This window comes from Taudactylus pleione, unplaced genomic scaffold (genome assembly GCF_031769625.1).
Source record: "Taudactylus pleione unplaced genomic scaffold, aTauple2 ptg000510l, whole genome shotgun sequence".
NCBI lineage: Eukaryota > Metazoa > Chordata > Amphibia > Anura > Myobatrachidae > Taudactylus > Taudactylus pleione.
Window position 1 is genome coordinate 724,251 of NW_028284912.1, and position 24,561 is coordinate 748,811.

The window sequence follows — 24,561 nt, forward strand, 5'->3', positions numbered from 1 at the left end:
GATCTAAAAAATGGATCTTGCGTATTTTGGATTGCATTATAGTTCCTCCCTCGTGATTTCAGGTTCTGTGTGGTGGTCAAAATTGACTGGAAATGGCTGGAAATAAATGTTATTGGTGTTAATAATATTGCAGGTCCACGTTACATGATTTTAGCTGTTTTTTTAACTTTTTATCAAGAGATACAAAACTGAACCAAAACACTTGAGGTTGGTTTTGCCAAAACCAAAATACAATGATAATTTAGAACCAAAACCAAAACATGGGGGTCTGCTTATATCGCTACAAAAGTCCAGTGGGAATTAATAAAAGAGGTGGTCCTAAATTGTTGTTATGGTCTCTTAGGAATCACTGTGTAAGACCACTAGAACTATTCAGATGAGGTCTTCTGCCAATAGCAACCACCTGTTGTTCTCACAGAACACGACACGTTCACCGGTACTTATGCGGCCCCCTGGTCTTATACTCAGGATAGTAGAGGCTTACACGGTTATCCTAAGGCCACAGGATGTTGTGCGACTGATGGATACTAACAGGGTGAGTGTCTTTGAAGATAGACAAAGGTAGCCGGTATGTTGCCTTTAGGGCTGGGATGCGACCTTGAGGATTGAGGAGCGCCTTTGGCAGCCGAGGTGTAGCTTGAGTGCCGATGTGCAGCGTCTGAGCTGTGGCCTTGAGGGCCGAGATGTGGCTAATGAGCCGGTGAGTATTCAGGCTGAGATGTGGCCTTGAGGGCCGAGATGCAGCTAATGAGCCGGTGAGTATTCAGGCTGAGATATGGCCTTGAGGGCCAAGATGTGTACAGGCTATGATGCAGCCTTGCGGGCCGAGGTGCGCCTATGACAGCTGGGATGTGGCTTGAGATTCGAGATTGTAACAGGCTGTGATGCAGCCTTGTGGGCCGAGGTGCGGCTATGACAGCCAAGATGCGGCTTGAGAGCCGAGATGGTAACTGATGGCTACAAGAGCAGTAGGCCGCAGGCACAGCACGACCCGGAGCACCCCGTAGATAGCAGTGTATGAAAACTCTAGATGGAGGAATGAGAGTTAGGACTGAGATTCCACGAGAAATGTTTGGCGCGACCTTAGGGATTATTACCCTTCCCTTTATCCCTATGTTTTTTACCTCTTGATATTTTTTCTTGTTTATACAACATTGTCTTATATGATAAATATATTCTCTATTCTATATTGTACTATGCAAAGCCTTAATAAATATATTTAAAAAAAAAAAAAAATGCACCTCTCAGGACAAATAACCTCCACGGATCACTCCACCACCTTTTAATGGTGTTTTGCTAATGAGTGTCAACATCATGCAGCATTTTAAATTATAACCCTTATAAGATGGTACGTTCTTCTCATCCAAGGCTTTATTTTATGTAAGCATAAAATGAGGAGCCCCTTTGGGACGTGAGATACAACGTCCAATAAAAGCAGCTTCATTCCTCTGTGTGGGAGCACCTAGTTTTATATAGTCATAGAAACCAATATCTCGTCAGCTCCTGATTATTTCTCCTACTCCAGGAGGAATAACGTTCAATTTTGGCAGCAACAAATTTTAATTATCAGATGTACCCTTTCTTTGTCATAGCCTGGTACGGTTTTTTTTTTTGTGGGCTCGTCAATTGCTCTACAAATCACCACTATAATGTTTAATCCGTGCAATAAGGGGCTACATTTCACAGGGAGAAAACCCTTTTTTTTTTTTTGCCTGTTCCCTGAAGGTTTCTAGGTAATACATTTTTATGAGTCTAAGCTGAGATGAAAAAAAAAAATTGGATTTTTCTCATATTGTCTAACATAATTTTTCTCAGCTTACGTGTTTTATATTAGGTTCTAACGATGATCGCCGGAGATGAGGCTTCTGAGACCAGAGTCCTGACTTGACTGCAAAAGAAATGATAAATTAGACTTTACTCATCATTTAACTGAGGTGAATCCAGCCTGGTGCCATCTGTCAAACTAGATCTGTATCTGCCAATTACAAAATGAAAGTGAGAAAATGAGATTACTGTATGTTTCCTGTGTGCCGTTCAGCTCTTTTTTTTCCCTCCGTATTTCCAAGAGCCTTATGGTCAATATTTAAGGAAAAATAAAAAGCCTTGTAAATATATATATATATTTTTCTTTTTATATGTTCATTAGCAGGCAAAGTTATAATGCAAGATGTTTTATAGGGAAACTAGATTTAAAAGAAAACAGGGCCTGATTCAGACCCGGTCGCTAAGCTGCGAACGCTCGCTAGGGGCGATAATCGCACATCTGCGCATGCGTATGTATCAAAGTACGCATGCGCAAGCCAGTCACTGCGGCCGGGAATCGTGCGCTCGTAGTACACAGACTGGACGCTACTTTGAGTGACAGATAGCGCCATTTGTGAATGGTGACAGGGGAAGGTGCTTGTGAACGGGGGAGTGGATGTGCGAACGCTGGCTTGTCTGAGCGTCAAAACAGAGTTTAATGGGTGTGCATAATTAGCAAAGTAGCATCATTGAACACGTACGTCACTTGGTTGTATTTTAGCCGGAACTGATCGCGGTGCTTGCGGTGGGGTAGGGGCTACCTCAAGTGCTGTGTGCATCTCCGATGGGTCTCGATGTTCCCGATTAATTACACACTTCCTGGAGATGACGTGTGCTAAGGGAGGTGGGCAGCTTTATACTCCTGCGTACGCTCACTGCCATCGCCCTCTAAGACATACAGGGTGTCCTTAAGCCAGACAGTGCGATCGCGGCAATTGCATACCCGGCCCCTTTTGTCAACGAGCGAATGCAGCTTAGCGACCGGGTCTGAATCAGGCCCACAGTTATAACAGAGTGATCATTTTACAATAAGGGTAGAAGCTGAAGGGGTCCAGCTTTACAACCCACATGGACGCCGCTGTGGTCCTCTTTCTGCTCTAGAGACTGCGACAATGTCAGACGTCTACGCCATAAGGCATTCTGCATTTAAAATGCATATTGGCTGCAGAGTACCGTATTCTTGACATATTAGTCTTCAAGAATGTTCTCCACTTCTATAGAATCCCTCACTTTGAATTGTGAACCAGTAGCATATCAAGTGGTCCTGGCTCTCCTGCTTCCGGGCCACAACATCATGGAGGGCTCTGTGATGGGGCGCCCATAACCAGGAGATCGACCAAAAGGCAAGGCTGGACTATGATTCAGAGAGACTTCCCTGGCAATGAGTGATTGTGAGGTCCTCAGCCTAGGGGTTGAAACTTGTGAGTGGTGGAGCCAGACAGCCACCCCTCCCCCTCTTGTCAGACCCCCATGCTGAGTGTCATTATGGGCAGCCAGTAGTTACAGCCCCGCTGTGAACCCCAAAAATCAAGTGGTAGTCTCTCCTTAGGTAGTGGTTTCCTTTTATATACTGTAGTGTGTGTAGGTGAAGGTGCATGTACGATGAATGTGAGGATCAAGACATCTGTATTTTCAATGCAAAATGTCATACATGGGACATGCTGGTGTTTCAGACTGGACTTCAAGCTCTTACCTTCAGTTCTTGGTATTTCAGCAAGGTGCAGTATGATAAGTAGGATATAAAGTAGGTATGTAATACTATGTATGTATATATATATATACACTAATTAGCTCATTTATTCAAGCATCGTTCAAACTGCAGCCACGCAATGTCAATGTCAGGATGGTTACATCATAGCAGCTATATGCATATATATGTATATATATATATTTATTACTATCATTTATTTATATGGTGCCACAAGTGTTCTGCAGTGCCTTACAAAGTACATAAATTACAAACTGTCCAGAGTGATTACGAGGATAGTAGGGTATATCGCTGGCTCTCTGGGTCGGAACGAACCCAGAGGTCCGGGCTACACTAGACAACCTCGACAACATTGGAGACAAAAACTATAGAGAAAAGATGCATACAAGTCCAACAGTGATAGCGACTTTGCGTTCAATGATTCAGACAATCAAGACCCTTCAAAATCTGGCCCTTTAGGCAGAATTACCAGGTCAAGAACAGACAGTCCGGGTCCAAGCCTACAAGGCATGGGGGCCAGGACAAAAGACAGTTTAAAACCACCGATCAATAGGAAAAAGAACTAATCTTTAATCTATGCTCTAGGACCCTCACCCAGGCTGAAGAATCAGTTTTGAACAAGGGTCTTTCATTTATACCAACGAATCCTCATGTGGAATCCAAATGGAAGGTGGATTTACACCGATTTAATCGTTCATTACGGATTAAATAATTATCTCAGCATTAGCCTCCAACACAGCCTGATCCTTACTCAGATTTTTATAGTAAACTTCTACGGTCATCCTTTGATCCCATATCTAACAATGCAGCTTTGAAAACATTTTCTCGACTATTAGATGACGCCGTCACCAAATTTGACAACGCACCTAAAAAAGTATACCATAACAAAAAGCATTGAAAAATGTACCCAACTACCCTGACACCGTAATCCGTCCAGCGGATAAGGGAGGAGCAATTGTGCTCATGGACACCAATAAATACATTGAGGAAATCAATTAGCAATTGTCTGATTCTGATACATATTGCAAATGAACACAAAACCCTACAGAACAATATCAAAAATAATTGGAAACCATCTTGAACAACGCGTATGCAGATTGCCTGATAGATAAAAAAAATGAATTTATGCATTATTTCAGACCCATCCTCGTGTACCAATTCTATACATGATTCCAAAAATCCATAAGGATGTAAAAAAAAACCCCGGGAGACCAATAATTTCAGCTCGTGGATCCCTTTTGCAAACAATCTCTCAATTTTTGGATTTTTTGTTACAGCCGTTCATTATGCAGCAACCTACGTTCCTCAAAGATACAACACAATTTTTATTGAAATTTAAGGGCATTAATCATATTCCACAGGGGTCCATTTTGTGCACTTTACAGAGGTGCGGATTGAGATGAAAACCAGCCCGGGAAATTTATGGAAGCAGCCCTAATGGGGGCGAGGTCTGTTGAGGGGGCGGTATCCCTCCTGATTCTGAGTTGGACACAGTTGCTGCAGTTGAGTTAGACTTTAGGCTAATGCTGCTACAATGGCCTAGATGCCCATTGTCAGTGACAGACACCATCGGTCGCACCACTGGAACTTTCACCAGCCCTATGCTAGGAACAGATCATCCATCTAAGTACAGCCTCCAATGCGAGAAATTCTGCGTCTCCATAGTCAACTCCCTGTAACTGCCCAGGAATGCCCAACATATTTCTAGTACATTTCTTGGTGCATGCGCCTGAATCCTTACTGCAAGTCTGTAAGAACACCATCGGGGTGGATGTGTGGTGTAACTGAGATGCAGGCACAGATGAAACACAATGCACAAGAGAAAAATAAAACATACTGGATCTAACAGGAAAAAAACACACACATTGGCCTCCACAGGAAAAAATAAAACACAGTGGACCCCACAGGAAAAAATAAAACACGGTGGCCCCCACAGGAAAAAATAAAACAGAGTGGCCCCTACATGAAAAAATAAAACACAGTGCCCCCCCCCCAAGAAAAAAAACAGACACATTGACCCCTACAGGAATTAATAAAACACATACTGTATAGGTAAAAAAAAAAGACATTGGCCCCTGCAGAAAAAAAACAAAAACATATTGGCTTACACAAGAATAAAAATAGGGTGAACAGTGTACATCCCTGGGGCCGGGAGGGGTTTGGTGGGTAGTGTTTGTCCCTGGGCTAGGGGGTACTGTATGCCTAGGGGGCCAAGGAGTAGGGTATTATGCAGAGGACAGGGGTAGGGTGGGTTATATATATAAAATTATGTGTTGACCATCACTCCTAATAGCTCTGCACCTTGCCCTAGTGCCTTTTGCTGGTGGTATGTACTGTAGTTCAAGTAATAATGGACAGCACTCAGTGACTTACAAAATCCACAACTGACTCAGGAGCCTATGTATTAAGCCATTTTTTACATAAAATTATGAAGAAGCTGCAGTTTCTGCATAATTTTATGTATTGATCTTATGTACTAATATCACAATGTAGGAGATTTCACAGAAATCTCCTGCAAAGTGCTAATTAGCACTTCAGATCGCTATCCCCATTAGTATCAATGGGGACTATGAAAAGCAAAGCTTTTCGGAGTTTAGCACCAGTAGTTTACACCATCTTCAGATGGAGTAAACTACTGTTTGTCTATGGGGTCCAGGGGCAGGAGAGACATCTTTCTACAGTATCTCTCTCTCGCAGCCCCTGTCCGGCCCCGTAAACTGACGCTGTGCGCATGTGCAGCTCGAGCTTGCCCCGGGAAAGTTTTTCACTTCAGTGAAAGACTTCTCCGAAATGATGCGGAAATAACTTGTGGGGACAGCAGTTACCGCAACCGCTGTCCCTTCAAGTTCCCAGTAATACAAAGCCAGGATATTTGACAATATTCCTGGCGAGTTGGAACATTGATAATCATGCCAGTACCGCGATTATTAATATATAGACCCCTCAGTGTGTCATAAAACATTTTGTAAGACCCTGAGTGTTGTCCGTTATTTCTTGGATACTACACATTATATATATATATTAGGGATGAGCAGGTTCGGATTTCTGAAGTTCTAACTTCCCCCGAGCCCCCCCGATCCAAGCCGGGAACCGAGTCAGGCTCAGGTTTTCCCGCCTGATTTGGATCTGAAATCGAGGCAAAACGTCATCATCCCGCTGTTGGATCTTGCGGGTTTTGGATTCTATAAAAGGTAATTTTTCACTCTGGCTGTGGACAGTGAAGAGGGAGGGTGGGAGTTGTGCTGCTGTTGTCCATAGGGGCTGTGTCCACTCCAAAGTCCATAGGGGCTGGCTGGGCTGTGTTGTGCAGTGTCCCATAAAGGCTGTTGTCCTAAAGGGGTGCTGTAGTATTGTCCAGGGGGTGCTCTGTCCATCAGGGGTGTTCCCCAAAGTGCAAAAAAACAATTATTTTTTTTCTGTTTGTGTGCGCTGTAGCCGCACGTGGATCAACAAAGTAGCGCCAAGCGTGCACCTGTGTCATAAGTCAAGGGCCGGCTGGTCTGATGAAAGTTGGTGTAACCCCCAAAGTGGCCCAAACAATAAAAAATATATTTTTCTGTGTTTGTGACTTGTGTGCGCATTAGCCGCACGTGCATCAACAAAGTAGCAGCGCCAAGCGTGCGCCTGTGTCATAAGTCAAGGGCCGGCTGGCTCATCTGTTGAAGGGTGGTGTAACCCCAAGGTGCTCCAAATAATATATATATATATTAGGGATGAACGGGTTCGGATTTCTATATTCCGAACCCCCCCCGAGCCCCCCCGATCCGAGTCGTATCCGAGTCAGGCTCAACTTTTCCCGCCTGAGTCGGATCTGAAATCGAGGCAAAACGTCATCATCCCACCTTCCGGATCTCGTGGGTTTTGGATTCTATAAAAGGTCCCCACATCGGCGCCATTTCTCACTCCTGCTGTGGACAGTGAAGAGGGAGGGTGGGAGCTAGGGCTGGCTGGGCTGTGTTGTGCTCCTGTTGTCCATAGGGGCTGGCTGGGCTGCGTTGTGCTGCTGTCATAGGGTCTGGCTGGGCTGTGTTGTGCAGTCAGTTGTCCATAGAGGCTATGTCCACTCCAAAGTCTATAGGGGCTGGCTGGACTGTGTTGTGGAGTGTCCCATAAAGGCTGTAGTCCTAGAGGGGTGCTGTAGTGTTGTCCAGGTGGTGATCTGTGCATCAGGGGTGCTCCCCCAAAGTGCACTCCAAAAAAAAAATAATTTTTTCTGTGTTTGTGAATTGTGGGCGGAGTAGCCGGACGTGCATCAACAAAGTAGTGCCAAGCGTGCACCTGTGTCATAAATCAAGGGCTGGCTGGCTTGTTCGTTAAAGGGTATTGTAACCCCCAAAGTGCACTCCAAACAAAATAAAAAATTATTTTCTGTGTTTGTGAATTGTGTGCTCTGTGGCCGCATGTGCATCAACAAAGTAGCGCCAAGCGTGCGCCTGTGTCATAAGTAAAGGGCTGGTTGGCTCGTCCTTTAAAGGGTGCTGTAACCCCCAAAGTGCACTCCAAAAAATATATTTTTTTCTGTGTTTGTGAATTGTGTGCACTGTACGTGCATCCTCAAAGCAGCAGCGCCAAGCGTGCGTCTGTCTTTTAAAGGGTGGTGTAACCCCCAAAGTGCGCTCCAACAAAAATAAAAAAATCTTCTTTTTTTCTGTTTGTGTGTGAAATGTATGCACACTAGCCGCACCTGCATAATCAAAGCAGAAGCGCCAAGCGTGCGTCTGTCTGTTAAAGGGTGGTGTAACCCCCAAAGTGCACCCAACAAAAATAAAACATTTTCTTCTGCGTTTGTGAATTGTGTGCACTGTACGTGCATCCTCAAAGCAGCAGCGCCAAGCATGCGTCTGTCTGCTAAAGGGTGGTGTAACCCCCAAAGTGCACTCCAACAAAAATAAAACATTTTCTTCTGCGTTTGTGAATTGTGTGCACTGTAGCTGCATGTGCATCACAAAGGAGCAGCGCCAAGCGTGCGCCTGTATCCCATAAGTCTGTTAAAGGGTTGTATTACCCCCAAAGTGCTCCAAAAAATGAAAAACTATTTTCTTTCTGTGTTTGTGACTTGTGTGCGCTGTAGCTGCATGTGCATCAACACAGTAGCAGCGCCAAGCGTGCGCCTGTGTCATAAGTCAAGGGCCGGTTTGGACATCTGGTCCAGACTGAAGGACGTGCCAACAATTTCTGATATGTCTGCTGACACTGCATATGATACTGTCACCATTGACAGAATGGTGGAGGATTACATTGGTAACAGCATCCAAGTAGGGATGTCAGACAGTCCATACCTATACTGGCAGGAAATAGAGGCAATTTGGAGGCCCCTGTACAAACTGGCTCTATTTTACCTGAGTTGCCCCCCCTCCAGTGTGTACTCCGAAAGAGTGTTTAGTGCAGCCGGGAACCTTGTCAGCGAAAGGCGTAGGAGGTTGCTTCCACAAAATGTGGAGAAGATGATGTTCATAAAAATGAATGATCAACTCTTCCAGGGAGACCAGCCTCCAGAATGTACAGAGGGACCTGTGGTGGTGGATTCCAGCGGGGATGAATTAATACTCTGTGAGGATGAGGATGTACACAACACTGAAGAGGGTGAAGAATCGTTGGATGAGGAGGATGAGGATGACATCTTGCCTCCGTAGAGCCAGTTTGTGCAGGGACAGTTTAATTGCCAGCTTGTTTTGTGGGGGCCGAAACGAGCCAATCATTTCAGCCACAGTCGTGTGGCAGACCCTGGCGCTGAAATGATTGGTTTGTTAAAGTGTGCATGTCCTTTTTATACAGCATATGGGTGGGTGGGAGGGCCCAAGGACAATTCCATCTTGCACCTCTTTTTTTTCTTTGCATTATGTACTGTTTGGGGTCTAGTTTTTCAAACTGCCATCCTGTCTGTCACTGCAGTGTCACTCCTAGATGGGCCACGTGTTTGTGCCACCCACACGTGTTGCTTAGCATAGACATCCAGCTATCTCGGTGCAATGTTTTGGACTAAAAACAATATTGTGAGGTGTGAGGTGTTCAGAATAGACTGGAAATGAGTGGAATTTAATGTTATTGAGGTTAATAATAGCATAGGAGCAGAAAAACCCACAAATTCTGTGATTTTAGCTGTTTTTATGCTTTTTAAAAAAAAAATACAGATCCAAAACACAAAACCCAGAACCCAAAACACGGAAGGGTGGTTTTGGCAAACCCAATCCAGATCCAAAACACGAAGAAAGATCCAGATCCAAAACCAAAACACGAAAAGTGGCCGGTGCACACCCCTAATTTATATATTTGTTATGTGTTTGTGACTTGTGTGCTCATTAGCCGCACGTGCATCAACAAAGTAGCAGCGCCAAGCATGAGCCTGTGTCATAAGTCAAGGGCCAGTTGATCTGTTGAAGGGTGGTGTAACCCCCAAAGTGCCCCAAAAATTTAAAACAATTTCTTATTTTTCTTTTTCCGTGTTTGTTTGCGCCTTAGCCGCACATGCATCAACAAAGTAGCAGTGCCAAGCGTGCGCCTGTGTCATAAGTCAAGGGCCGGCTGGTCTGTTGAAGGATGGTGTAGCCCCCAAAGTGCTCCAGCTACCTCGGTGCAACCTTGTTACCTAAAAATAATATTGTGAGTAGAGATGTGCGCCAATCCCGTGTTTTGGTTTTGGATCTGGATCTCCCCTGGTTTTGGATCTGGATTGGTTTTGCCAAAAACCTCACCTCCGTGTTTTAGTTTCGTGTTTTGGTTTTTTAAGCTGGATTTCTTCTTAAAAATAAAAAAAACAGCTAAAATCACATAAACTTGGCCTTTTTTTGTTCCTACAGTATTAATAACCTCAATAACATTTATTTCCACTCATTTCCAGTCAATTTTGACCACCTCACAGCTCACAATATTGATTTGTTCATCAAGTATAGGCCCAAAATTTGCACCAAGATAGCTGGCTGACTAAGCTAAGCTGCAGCAGTGGGCGGCACAAACACATGGCAGTTCAACTTCCAACATGGCATATCAGGAAACAGTTTTATTATTCAAGAGAGGCCTGAGGGAGATGGAGTATGTATGTAGTTGAAGGTAGGGCAGGGACAGGAAGGGTTGATTTGTAGTAAATTTAATATCGTTTTTTGATTCCAAAGAAAATTTATGAGGGAGAAGGGGAGGGGAGGAGGCATTTACAAAGAAATGTGATACAGTACATTTACATCAGTCCTTGCCACAGAGGAATCCTTGAGCATGGCTGCTGCTGCAGGGAGTTGATTTTTTTTCATCCCAGAAGGGGACCAGGAAGTGTGCTTTCCAAAAATAAATAAACAATTGATTTAAATAATGCTTTGCAAATCTTCTATAAAGGCATTTCCCAACCTGTACAGGGACATAAAACAAACAATTTGTTAGTGGCCTTCAAACTGCCGTTGTTCCCACTGTCCACTTAACCATATGAGATATTGTGAACAAGCAGAACAGAGCAGCAAATGCAACATTTCAGACTTAAGGTTTAAGTATTAAGTTGTGTCTTTCTTGGAAATTCTTTCTTGAGCGCCAATGCCTGCTTGCTGGGAGTTGATATTTTTCATCCCAGAAGGGGACCAGGAAGCGTGCATTCCAAAAATAAATAAACAATTGACTTAAATAATCCTTTGCAAACCTTTTTTTCTGTAACGGAATTTCCCAACCTGTACAGGGACATTAAAAAAACAGAGTTAGATAGTGGCCTTCAAATTGCCATTGTTCCCACTGTCCACATATCTGAATGTTAGAATGTAGAAGGCCAAAAATTGGGTGGACCACACATGGCTGATTGATCAACCATGGCGACTGGATTAGTGTCATAAGGAAGAGGAGGCTGCAACCTGGGTGTCACGTTATGAGTTGGCCATATGGGGTATGTTGCTGTTAAGGGATCAGGGCTGATTATCATCACTCAGTGGACACATTATTATAGTTGTTGTTATTTTAGGTTGCCATCTCCTGAAGGGTGTTTACCAACAGACAGAGACTACCTACCTATCAGCTCAGGCATAGACACTTCCTGGGGAGCAGAGCTCTTTTTTCTGGAGGGAAGCCAAATAGGTGGGAGCCCCTGTACTTCCAACATCTGAAGCTCTTATCTCTCCACATCATCTATTATAGAAGAAAAAAAATTAATCGGGGACATCTAGCTCCTCTTTCTGTACCCTGCTCATCCTTTATGGACAGGAAGTCCAGGATGGTTGGTTTGAAAGAAGAAGGCCTAGCAACAGATGGGGATGGTCATTATCAAGACCTGGTCCCCCCAGTGGGAGTAGCCTGGGAGGTATTGGTTGACATGCAGGCAGTGGAATAACAAAGGCCTCCATGTTGTCTGTGCTTACTATTCCGTATTTCAGTTTGCAATTCAGGTAGTAATAAAGCCGGCTACAGAACACAGTGACAGAATCACTGGATGTCTTAGTGCATTCAGGCCAAATACGATACATGAATTCCCAGACAGATTCCGGACAGATGAATCCTTTGCTTGTAATAATCTTTGGTAATTCCTGGCAAAGGTGGGTGTTATAGTCAGACACTTTGAAGGCTGTAACTTTGAACTGCTTTATAGAAAACATGTGAATGAAACCTTTCCACACTGCAGAACATGATGGAGAAATCCCTTGAAGTTCAGCACCTAGAGCATCTTTTTTCATGTTCTCTGAGGCTTCTCCTGACGTTTGTTTATGTTTTTGAATAGAACAGCTTTAGAATTTAGGATGTCTATAGGTTTGTAAATAAATATAGGCTTTAGTTTTTTAGAGCATATAACTTTATAAGCTGTTAGAATAACATTTCTGCTATGTTTAAGATTTAAAAAAAAAAAACTTTTTGTAACCCAATAACTTAAAAAAAACAGATTTATTGCAATATTCATGCAGCCCCTTGACAGATAGCAGCACAGCAGCCCTGCGCAGCTCCGCCGATGACAGGTGTGGCTAACATGCACACAATAAAAATTGTTTATTTATTATTTCGGCCAGCAGCCCCTCGACAGACAGGAGCGCAGCACCCCTGCACACCTACGCCAATGACAGTGACAGCCAGGTGTGGCTGACACGCACACACAAAAATATTGACAAAAAAACGACAATATACTTTTATTTTTTTTCAGCTCCAGAACTTTGGCCCAGAGCACAGATTAATCACGACTGGAGTCGGGCAGCACTAGGTTGCAAGTTGCGTTGCTGGCTGGATACACGCACACACACAGACAGTTAAAGTTAAAAGGTAAATAAAAAGAAAATTGATTTAAATTTTTTTATGCTCCAGAACTTGGGCCCAGAGTACAGATTGATCACAACTGGAGTCGGGCAGCACTAGGTTGCGTTGCCGACTTGCTAGATCTTGTGTGGCTAAGCCTAATACGCACAGACAATTATTTATTATTAGAAAAAAAGGCAAGTTTTTTTTATTTTTTCTGCTCCAGAACTTTGGGCTGGAGTCGGGCAGCACTAGCTTGCGTTGCCGACTTGCTGTATTTTGTGCGGTTAAGCCTAACACGCAAACAGGCAAATATATATTACACAAAATAAAAACAACTATTTGGGTCTAGAACGGGCCCAGATGGACGCAGAAAACAGCACCAGCCCAGATAGATCAGAACCAGCCCAGATGGATCAGCAACAACCCAGATGGATGCAGCAGACAGCACCAGCCCAGATGGATCAGCAACAGCCCAGATGTACACAGCAGACAACACAGCGCCAGCCCTGATGGATCAGCAGCATCAGCCCAGATGGATCAGCAACAGCCCAGATGGATGCAGCAGACAGTACAGCACCAGCCCAGATGGATCAGCAACAGCCCAGATGTACACAGCAGACAACACAGCGCCAGCCCTGATGGATCAGCAGCATAAGCCCAGATGGATCAGCAACAGCCCAGATGGATGCAGCAGACAGTACAGCACCAGCCCAGATGGATCAGCAACAGCCCAGATGGACACAGCAGACAACACAGCACCAGCCCAGATGGATCAGCAGCAACAGCCCAGATGGACAGAGCAGACAGCACAACACAAGTTACACAACACCAGCCCAGAATGGATCAGCAGCACCAGCACCTCTCCCCAGCCGGAGTGAAATGGCGCCTGCCACGTCCCTTATATATAGAAGAGACGAAAGCTCGTGAGCCGCGAGATTTCGTCTCTATAGTTTTGCCTCGATTTGGAGATCCGAGTCGGCGGGAACAAACCGAGCCCGCTTGGATCTGACTCGGATCTCCTTAGTTCGAGTGGGTTCGGATCTCTTAGATCTGAACCCGCTCATCTCTAATTGTGAGGTGTGAGGTGTTCAGAATAGACTGGAAATTAGTGGAAATGAAGGTTATTGAGGTTAATAATAGCATAGGAACAAAAAAAAAACTAATTCTGTGATTTTTGCTGTTTCTATGCTTTTTTCCCCAAAAAATACAGAACCAAAACACAAAACCCAGAACCCAAAACACGGAAGGGTGGTTTTGGCAAAACCAATCCAGATCCAAAACACGTAGAAAGTGGCCGGTGCACACCCCTAATATATATATCTATGTGTGTGTGATATAAAATATATATATATACACCATGTGAGGATACCGGGTGTCCTGGGTATCCTGGGGTTCAGGGATCACACAGTGGAGCAGGTTATAATGAAGGAATGATGAACTTTATTCATGGAGACACAGAAATTCAGCAAACAGTAAGCAGGGTTATATCATTACAGTCCACTCAGAGTTCAGCAAAGTCTTTTCCAGCTGCTGTATATCTCTTCCCTACCTGGCCAGCTGTAACAGGGAACACAGAGCTGCTATATATCTCTTCCCTACCTGGCCAGCTGTAACAGGGCACACAGAGCTGTTATATATCTTAAGACACTGAGAGGGGACAACACCCCAACCTTCAGAGTCACACTCTACACACACACTATCCCACAATTCCTCTTGCTGCACCACCCTACTTCCCTCTCTCTCCCTCATTGGTGGGCTCAGGTGTCAGTCTTTGCAGAGAGGAAGGAGGAGGGTTTTGTAACAGGAACACACCTTTGCTGTCTGCTGCTGGCAAACTTCCTGTATGAGACATGCAGACTGAGGGTTTCAATTTAAGAACACAGAACTGGGTCATAACTCTTTTCAACATGCAGGCAAGTCCTAGAAGTCCTTTTCCCTTGTCTCCTCACATACCTCCCCCTTCTTAAATCGAGGAGACAGACATGGTCCCAATGTTGGAGTCCTGACTGTCGACTCGGCCCGAGGGTCTGCGAAGCTTGATATTTGTTTCCTCACATCTGGATAGCCCGTCAGCATTGTGATGTTCTCGTCCCTTTTTGTGAGAAATGGAAAAGTTGAAACTTTGTAACGCCAGACTCCACCTCAACAACCTCCCATTTTCCCCCGAGGTTCTGTTTAGCCAATACAACGGGTTATGGTCAGTGACAACAGTAAATTCTTTCCCATAAAGATATGGTTGTAGCTTCTTTAAGGCCCAGACTATGGCTAGACATTCTTTTTCAATAGTGGCGTAGGCTATCTCTCGGTCAGCTAGTTTACGGGATAGATACACAATTGGATGTTCCCTACCATCTGCTCCCACTTGACTCAACACTGCCCCAAGTCCACACCCTGATGCGTCTGTCTGCACAATAAACTTTCTGTTGTAGTCAGGGGCAGCCAACACTGGGGCTCGAGTCAGCAAGTCTTTTAAGGTGTTGAAAGCTTGCTCACATTCAACAGTCCATTCAATATTCCGAGCATATCTCTTTTTGGTCAAGTCTGTCAGAGCCTTGGCCACGGTGCTGTAATGTGGTATAAATTTCCTGTAATAGCCAGCGACTCCAAGGAACGCCCGCACTTGTTTTTGGTTGACAGGTTGGGGCCAATTGGAAATAGCCTCCACCTTTGCCGGATCAGGTCTGATAGCACCTCCTCCGACCCGATGTCCTAGGTACTGAACCTCAGCCATCCCCATTTGACACTTATCTGGGCGTATGGTGAGTCCAGCCTGTCTAATCCTCTTCAGCACTTCTGTCACCTGAATTAAATGCTCCTCCCAGGTATGGCTGAAGATGGCAATGTCATCTAAGTAGGCTTGGGAAAAGTCTTGACACCCCTCCAAGAGGTCATTAACCATTCGCTGGAATGTGGCAGGGGCGTTCTTCATCCCGAAAGGCATTGTAGTCCACTCAAAGAGTCCTTCCGGTGTGATGAAGGCAGAACGCTCCTGGGCCTCTTTGGTAAGTGGGATTTGCCAGTAGCCTTTGCTCAAATCCAATGTTGAGACAAACTCAGCCCCTCCAATCCGATCCAGTAGCTCATCAACACGGGGCATAGGGTAAGCATCAGTGGTGGTGACTTCGTTCAATTTGCGATAGTCCACACAAAACCGTGTGGTCCCATCTTTCTTGGGAACCAACACAACCCCAGCAGCCCATGGGCTTTTAGATGGCACTATGACCCCTAAAGCTAGCATCTCCTCGATCTCAGCCTTTACCTGCCTCATAACACCTGGAGTCATCCGGTAAGCGACTTGTCGGATGGGCCTAGCACTCCCAGTGTCCACATGGTGGGCGGTCAGATGAGTTCGACCAGGTAGACAAGAAAACTGGGCCTGTTCAGCCTCTAAGATCCTCCACATCTCTTGCTGCTGGGCTGCATTCAACTGTTGTCCCACCTGGACTGATTCCACTCCTTTCTTCTCTTTAGCAGCTCCCAAAAGGTCAAGCAATGGATCAGTTTCTGGTGCCTCCATTGGAGGACAACATACCGCCATTGTTACTACTTGACGATCACGATAGGCCTTAATTCGATTTATATGGAAGGTGCGTAGGTACTTCCCTCCCTTATCCAGGGCAATCACGTAATTGACCGGCCCGGTGCGCCTTACCACGGTATACGGTCCTTCCCACATAGCCTGCAGTTTGTTTCTTCGCACTGGGATAAGCACCATTACTTTTTGCCCTGGATGCAACTCTCGGTCTTGAGCATGGGCGTCATACCATTCCTTTTGTCTCTCTTGTGATTCCCTGAGATGCTCTTGGGTTAACTGTAGCAATCTTCTCATGCGGTTCCGCATATTCTCTACATATTGTAAAATGGGCTGCTGGTGTTCTTGGAAAGTTCCCTCCCAGCTCTCTTTGACCAGGTCTAGAGGCCCCCGCACTTTCCGGCCGTACAAAAGTTCAAATGGGGAATATCCAGTAGACGCCTGTGGGACTTCCCGATAAGCGAAGAGAAGCTGTTGAAGGGCTCTCTCCCAGTCCCTCCCCTCGGACAGCACGTAAGCTTGTAGAAGTCTTTTTAGCATTCCATTGAAACGTTCACAGAGTCCGTTGGTCTGTGGATGGTAAGAGGTGGTCCGAAGAGGTCGAACCCCCCACTTTTCCCACAGGGTTTGCATTAGTTCACCTTGGAATTGGGGCCCTTGATCTGTGATGACTTCCTGTGGGTATCCAAGCCGACTGAATATGTCTGTTAATGCTTGCGCAACGTGTTCTGTGTCAATAGATGATAGGGCCACAGCCTCAGGATAGCGTGTAGCAAAGTCCACCAGTGTTAGGATGTACTTCTTTCCCGTATGACTGGGAATAGCTAATGGTCCAATTAGGTCTATGGCAACACGGGCAAAGGGCTCCCCTATAATAGGTAATGGGTGCAGAGGAGCTTTTCGCTGGGGCTTCCCGAGCCTTTGGCAGGTATTGCAGGTGTCTCGATACTGCTTAACGTCTCTAGAGATTCGTGGCCAGAAGAAATTCCGCAACAATCGTGCCAGTGTTTTACGGGTGCCAAAATGCCCGGCCGCTGGAATGTCATGAGCAAGGGCTAGTAATTGTGCTCTGTACGGTGTAGGTACCACCAACTGTTTAGTAGGCATTACTGTTTCCTGTCCAGACTGAAGAACGACCACTCGGTACAGCAATTCCTCTTCCCAAACTATCTTGCTCCCATCAGCTGTTTCCAACCCCAGGTCGGCTGTGCTCCTTAATTTACTTAGGGAAGGGTCTGTCCGTTGGGCCTGTCGAAACTCGCTCCGGTCCACCTCCCCCAAGTCTAACTCTGAAGTACTGGACAAGAAACTGGAATCACTCACCATTGTGGTCGGGGTAGGTTGGTTCTGTTCTGAATCTGTCACCTGGGTCACTGCTCTTTGGGTTTGGCTCCGGGTCACCACTTGAACGAAGCGTGTCACCAGTCCCTGTCCCAGATCATTCCCGAGGATGACCTTGGCTGGTAGCCCCTTGAGTACTCCGACCTCCACGATTCCTTGATCAGCTCCCCAGTCGAGATGTATCTTGGCGACGGGGATATCGGTCTGTTGTCCCCCGGCGGTGGCAATTCGTACATACTGTCCAGGAATCACCCGGAAGGTGGGAATCAGGTCTGGCTCAATCAATGTGAGTGAGGCCCCAGAATCTCGTAGGCCCTGTACCCGCTGGTCCTCTACCAACACAGGCTGTAAGTGCCCCTGCATATTCTGAGGAGTTGCCTGCTCCTCCCCCAGAACCAGGTCTACAATATACACCCCATCCATCATCTCGGTCGCATCTGAATGGATGACCTCCTCGCAATAATCCTCCATGGGGTAACATACCACAGAGACTGGGGCCGGTCTAGCCCCAGGGAATGGCCCTCGCGTGCGTGGACAGTCCCTCAACAAGTGTCCTGGTTGATTGCAGCGGTAGCACTTCCGAGGTTCTGGGTTAGCCACTTTGAATCTGGGTGGTTGATAAGAAATGTTTTTGATAGGGCCTCCTTTACTACTATCATTTATGCGTGGTTCTCTGTCAGGGAGCTTCTCCGCTCGTGGGGTTCTTGTACCACCTGTTGCACTGAAGACTCTCCATTGGGGACGGTTAGCTATATATTCATCAGCCCATTCTGCAGCTTGTTCAGGCGTGCTGGGCTTCCGGTCTGCGACCCACTCCCGTATCTCTGGTGCCATCTTAATCATTAGTTGTTCTGCCACAATTAGGTTGATGATCTGCTCCACGGTAGAGGCCTGTCTACCCTCGAGCCATTTTCCACAAGCTTGCCGTAGCTGACTGGCAAACTCTTGGTAGGAAGCAGTCCCACTTTTGCTCAGTGTCCTGAATTTGAGACGATAAGATTCTGCAGTGATCTGAAACTTAGCCAGCAATGCCTTCTTTATGCAGGTGTAGATTCCACATTCCTGGGAAGTTAGAGCCCTGTAGGCTTCCAAAGCCCTACCGGTGAGACTTGGCCCCAAGTACTTGGGCCATTCAGCTGGCTCTATCCCGTGCACTCCCATGAGATTCTCAAAGATCTGCAGGTGAGTGTCAATGTCAGTTTCATTCTCTCGAAATGTGGGAACATCCTTAAATCCCAAGCGCCGCTTCTCTTGTTCAGCCCCTCTGGGCGACAGCACAGTTCCGCTGCTAGTAGGGATTTGTACCCCTAATATTGCTTGGATCACTCCAGCTCTCTCTTGTGTAGTTGCACTTTCACCTAGCGCCCCCAGCCAGCTCTGTAGTAGGGCGGGAGTAGCGGTGGTTGACTCGGGTAACCGACTGGAAGTGCTTCCACTGCCTGTCGGTCCTTCTTCATCATCACTCAGGTGGTCGGGATCCTCTGGGTGTGCACGATCCCACTCCAACAACCGTAGTACCAGAATCTCCCGGGTGTCAGTCCCATTATAAGCAATTCCCTTCATCCTGCAAAATCCTTGCAGGTGCGGTTTCCGGGCTGTCCGGTAAAACTTCTCCTGCTCTCTCATGACGTTTTCAATTTGGCCGCCGGTTGCAACTGCTGACTGACTCTCCATGCTGATATTCTCTGGTATTAGCGTGGCTTCTACTCACTCCCCTGGAATTACTGCAGGAACTGTGTGACGTCCCACCGCTGCCGCCAAATGTGAGGATACCGGGTGTCCTGGGTATCCTGGGGTTCAGGGATCACACAGTGGAGCAGGTTATAATGAAGGAATGATGAACTTTATTCATGGAGACACAGAAATTCAGCAAACAGTAAGCAGGGTTATATCATTACAGTCCACTCAGAGTTCAGCAAAGTCTTTTCCAGCTGCTGTATATCTCTTCCCTACCTGGCCAGCTGTAACAGGGAACACAGAGCTGCTATATATCTCTTCCCTACCTGGCCAGCTGTAACAGGGCACACAGAGCTGTTATATATCTTAAGACACTGAGAGGGGACAACACCCCAACCTTCAGAGTCACACTCTACACACACACTATCCCACAATTCCTCTTGCTGCACCACCCTACTTCCCTCTCTCTCCCTCATTGGTGGGCTCAGGTGTCAGTCTTTGCAGAGAGGAAGGAGGAGGGTTTTGTAACAGGAACACACCTTTGCTGTCTGCTGCTGGCAAACTTCCTGTATGAGACATGCAGACTGAGGGTTTCAATTTAAGAACACAGAACTGGGTCATAACTCTTTTCAACATGCAGGCAAGTCCTAGAAGTCCTTTTCCCTTGTCTCCTCACACACCATATATGATATATCATGTATACCATATATATACCATATTCCGCACCTGACCTTAGATGTAAAAAATGTATAAACTGTAATTCCTCACTCTGCTGGGTTGAGTGCAATGCATTAATTTCTTGTAGAGAATAACTTTGAATCCCTGGACATCAGATTATTCATGCTACTTGAGATGACATTAACACATAATTATTTTTTACATGATGGACAGTTTTTCCACCAGAATACCGGATATGCGATGGGGTCAAATGTGGCCTCGTCATTCGCCAATGTGTTCAAGTTCAACCACAAGTACAATTTTTTTTCACGGATACACAAATTTCAGAAAAGATCATTATGTACACACGATGCATAGACGATCTGTTTCTTCTGTGGTCGGGAAGCAAAACGGAACTTATTGAAGTGATTAACAACATCAATCTCATGGAGGGCCCCATTAACCTCACTTGTCAAAAGAGTTACACAAAAATCAACTATCTGGAGGTCACTGTAAGCCTTATGAACAATAAGATTACGACCAGTATGTACTGTACAATAAGCATATATGACCGCAACACCCTCCTCCATCACAGTAGCTATCATTCACTGGCCCTAGAAAAAGCACTGCACAAGTCTCAGATGCTTAGGACAGTCAGAATCACCAGCGAGCGAGAGACATTAGAGGACTCCCTGGATCATACCTGCCTACCCTCCCGATTTGGTCGGGAGCCTCCCGAAAATCGGGTGCCGCTCCCGACCTCCCGGGATGGCAGGCAAGTCTCCCGGCTGCCACCGACCCCTCCTGTCCCACCGTCGACCCCTCCTGTCCCACCGCAAGTCTCCCAGCAGCGAAGGGGGGCGGTGATGCGATTCGCGTCATTTTGGCACCGCCCCCCACTTCACACTGCCTGTAATATCGGCAGTGTGTAGCGGGGGCGGGGCCAAAATGACGCGCTTGCGTGGCTTCGCCCCCGTCCGCAAAAACTTCTCATCTTGCCGGCCCGCCCCCGTCTGCTGGCCACGCCCCCCAGTAATGCCGATCTGGCTGCTCCCTCCCGGAAGGGGCAGCCAGATAGTCGGCATGTATGCCCTGGATACTATGATTACCAAATTCATTAATAGCAGGTATCCAGAAACCACTTTGAAATCAACTAAACATGAGATATTACTGATCCCACATCAGCAAACCTTGACAGGATCTAAGAGAAAGAAAACCTGTGAATACCGTATACCACTTGTGTCCGAATACACTTTATCTAGTCCGGCACTCTCACGAGCAGCTAAGGCCCTTTGGTCGATTGTCACAGGGGATAAGGATTTACCAGTATTTAAAAACAAATCATTGATGCCAGCATATTCCAGGGTTAAAAACTAGAGATGAGCGGGTTCGGATCCCAGAGATCTGAAGCCACCCGAATTTCAGGAATCTGGGACGATCCGAGCAAAGCTCGGATCTCCCTGCCTGCACTGGATCCCTCACCCGAGGCGAAAACCTTGCGACCCGATAGCCCTGCATTGAGCGGGTTTAACGCTGATTGGCTGAGAGAACCATCTGTCACGGCTCTCAGCCAATCAGCGTTAAGCCCATGGAAAACACAAGAAAAAGAAGATGGTGCCCACCATCCCCTGTCGTCTGACAATGCCGGCATCCCCGCTGCCGACACTGCCGGCACCCCCACTAGCAGCATCACCCGCTGCCGTCACCATCGCTGACGACACTGCCGGCACCCCTGCACTGCTGCCCCATGTATTGAGGACACCGTCAGTGACCCCCACACTGCCGACACTTTCAAAACTCCCACACTGAGGACACCACCAGCACCCCTTCACTGCCGATACTGTCAGCACACATGCACTGAGGACACCGCCGGCACCCTGCATTGAGAACACCCCTGCACTGCCGACACAGTCAGCAAACCTGCACTGAGGACACCTCTGGCACCCCTGCACTGCCAACACCTCCGGTACCCTTCACTGAGGACACTGCCATTCCATGTACTGAGGACACCGTCAGCAACCCTGCTCTGCCGACATTGCTGTTACAGTAAGTGCACTATTGGTGTATCCAACCCACACTGTATGACACACTGTATCCGTGTTGGAAATTAGAAGCTGAACTGACACATGTTAGTGCCGCCCACTGTGTCACTTAGCATAGTCAGCCAGCTAGCTGGATGCAACCTTTTGGCCTTAACTAGATGAAGCAAATAATATTGTGAGGTGGACAAAATTGATTGGAAATGACTGGAAATAAATGTTATTGAGGTTAATTATACTGTAGCAACAAAAACAGGCCCATTTTATGTGATTTTAGCTGATTATATGATTTTTTAAGAAAAATCCAGATCCGAAACCAAAACACGAAAACAAAACACAGAGGTGAGGTTTTGGCAAAACCAATCCAGATCCAAAACCAGGGGGGATCCAGATCCAAAACCAAAACACGAGGGTCACCGCACATCTCTAGGAAAAACTTGAAAGATTTATTAATGAAAACGAACATTACTACATACCCTGCCTGCCCAGCTTCATCCATACAGCGCAAGAAACCAGGCTGTTATAAATGTATTTTGTGTACCACCTGCAACTATATGGATCCTGGTCACTATTTTAAACATCCTCACACAGGCTATAAATTCCAAATTAGGCACGTTCTTACTTGTACATCACAATTTGTTGTATATATCATTGCGTGCCCCTGTGTATATTACGATGTAGGACAAACCATACGGACCTTTAGAGAACGTATGGCTCTCCATCGGTCAGCAATACCAGCTGCCTTAAATGGCAAGGACATGGATCAGTCGGTTGCCCGACATTTTAAACAAGCACAGCATTCCCTATCAAGTTTGCAGTATAAAATCGTTGATCACATCCCTGTGGATATTCGTGGTGGTGACCGGGCCAGAAGTCTTAGTCGTTGTGAAGCCCGTTGGATCCACATTCTGGACGCCACTGCATCAAGAGGACTCGTGGAATGTCTTTTTATAACTTTGGGTTACATACATTTAAATAGTTTTTTTCTAAACAACTTTTTTCTAAAGTATATATTCATTTATTTTTCTCATGGTTTTTCCAACAGACTTTGGGTCTCATTCAGACCCGGTCGTAAGCACTGAGCGCTCGCACCCGGGTCGATGTTAAGGCCCTGCGTATGCGCAGCGGCCGCACTGCGCATGCGCAAGCCCCAGAGCGAGAGAGAAACTCTCTCGCTCCAGAGCTCTCTACAAAAGGGCCGGCTGTTGATGTTGATCGACAGCTCGGCCCGTTTTGTAGGCGGGGTGGGGGGGTGGCTACACAAACGGAGGCGTTCCTGCCGGAACGCTTGCTGTTTTGTGGGCGGCCGCACTGACATCAGCAGTGATGTCAGTGGGGAGTTTTCTGCTTGATCAGAGCAGGAAGCTCCCTGGGGCTTGCGGTTGCCAAGACCCAACCTTAGGGTCTCGTCGCAAGCCGCGATGGTCTTGACCATCGCAACCATCACCCTGGTCGGTTGCTAAGCTGTGGGTGGTAACCCACAGCTTAGCGAGCGACCAGGAGGCCACACTAAAAAAAAGAAGCGGCAGTCCTCATTCAGAGAGAGCGCTCGCTTCTTAAGACCGCCTCTGAATGAGGGCCTTTGTCCTATTAGACTTTTTTGTATAATTCTGACTTATGCGATTAGCTTATGGTTGTGTTTCAATTTAAGTACTTTTTATGCTTTTCATTATTGGTTCATCGGTAAGACTAGACATTTATTATATGGTGCACACTAAGGGCCTGATTCAGAGCCGCTCGTAAGCGGCCGCTCGTTCGTTCCGAGCGATGTTTGCCCAACTGCGCATGCGTACGAATCGTTATACGCATGCGCGAACCAGTCAGTGCGGTCGAAATTCATGTGCTCGCAAAATAGCGAATGCCTGATAATTTGAGTGACAGGAGGAGGCGTATGTTGGTGGTAACGGGGGAAGGTGATTGAAAACGGGGAGTGGAGATCCGATCGCAGGCGTGCTTAAAGGTCAAAACGGGCGTTTTATGGGTGTGCATAATTAATACAGCAGCGTCATTGACCACGTCACTGGGTTATTTTATAGCCAGAACTGCTCGCAAAATTGTGGTAGCAAAAACCAACCCCAAGAATAGCGAGCAGCTCATACCCTGGTCGATGTACTCGATTAATCTAATAAAGAGCGGACATGACGTAGGATGCGAGCGGCCAGGGGGCGTATTTTTTTTAAAAACGACTGCAAGTTTTGTTCGCTCGTTCAGACCTAGAGGTGTGAACAGACCGCAAAGAGCGAACGGTTGATTTGAATAGCCACCCCTATTTTCTGGACAAGCGAGCACTAATTGCGTCCGGCTCTGAATCAGGCCCTAAATTCTGAATTATATATATGCTATGCATTAGATTGTTACCAACTTAGTGGACATATCTCTATTTGCTATATCTTATATTATTGTTTTAGAGGCTGCTGAACAGATATAGCGATTATAGCTTTTTAGCTCATCCTTTATATACTTTGCTTATTTATGATAAGCCATATTGTTTACAATAAGTCGATATTTTTTGACACTGTTATTAAGTAGACACATATGCTGTTTATTCATTTATTTACACACTTGTTTTATTGTTTATTGACACATTTATCCCTTTTTTTCACATACAATGACACTCA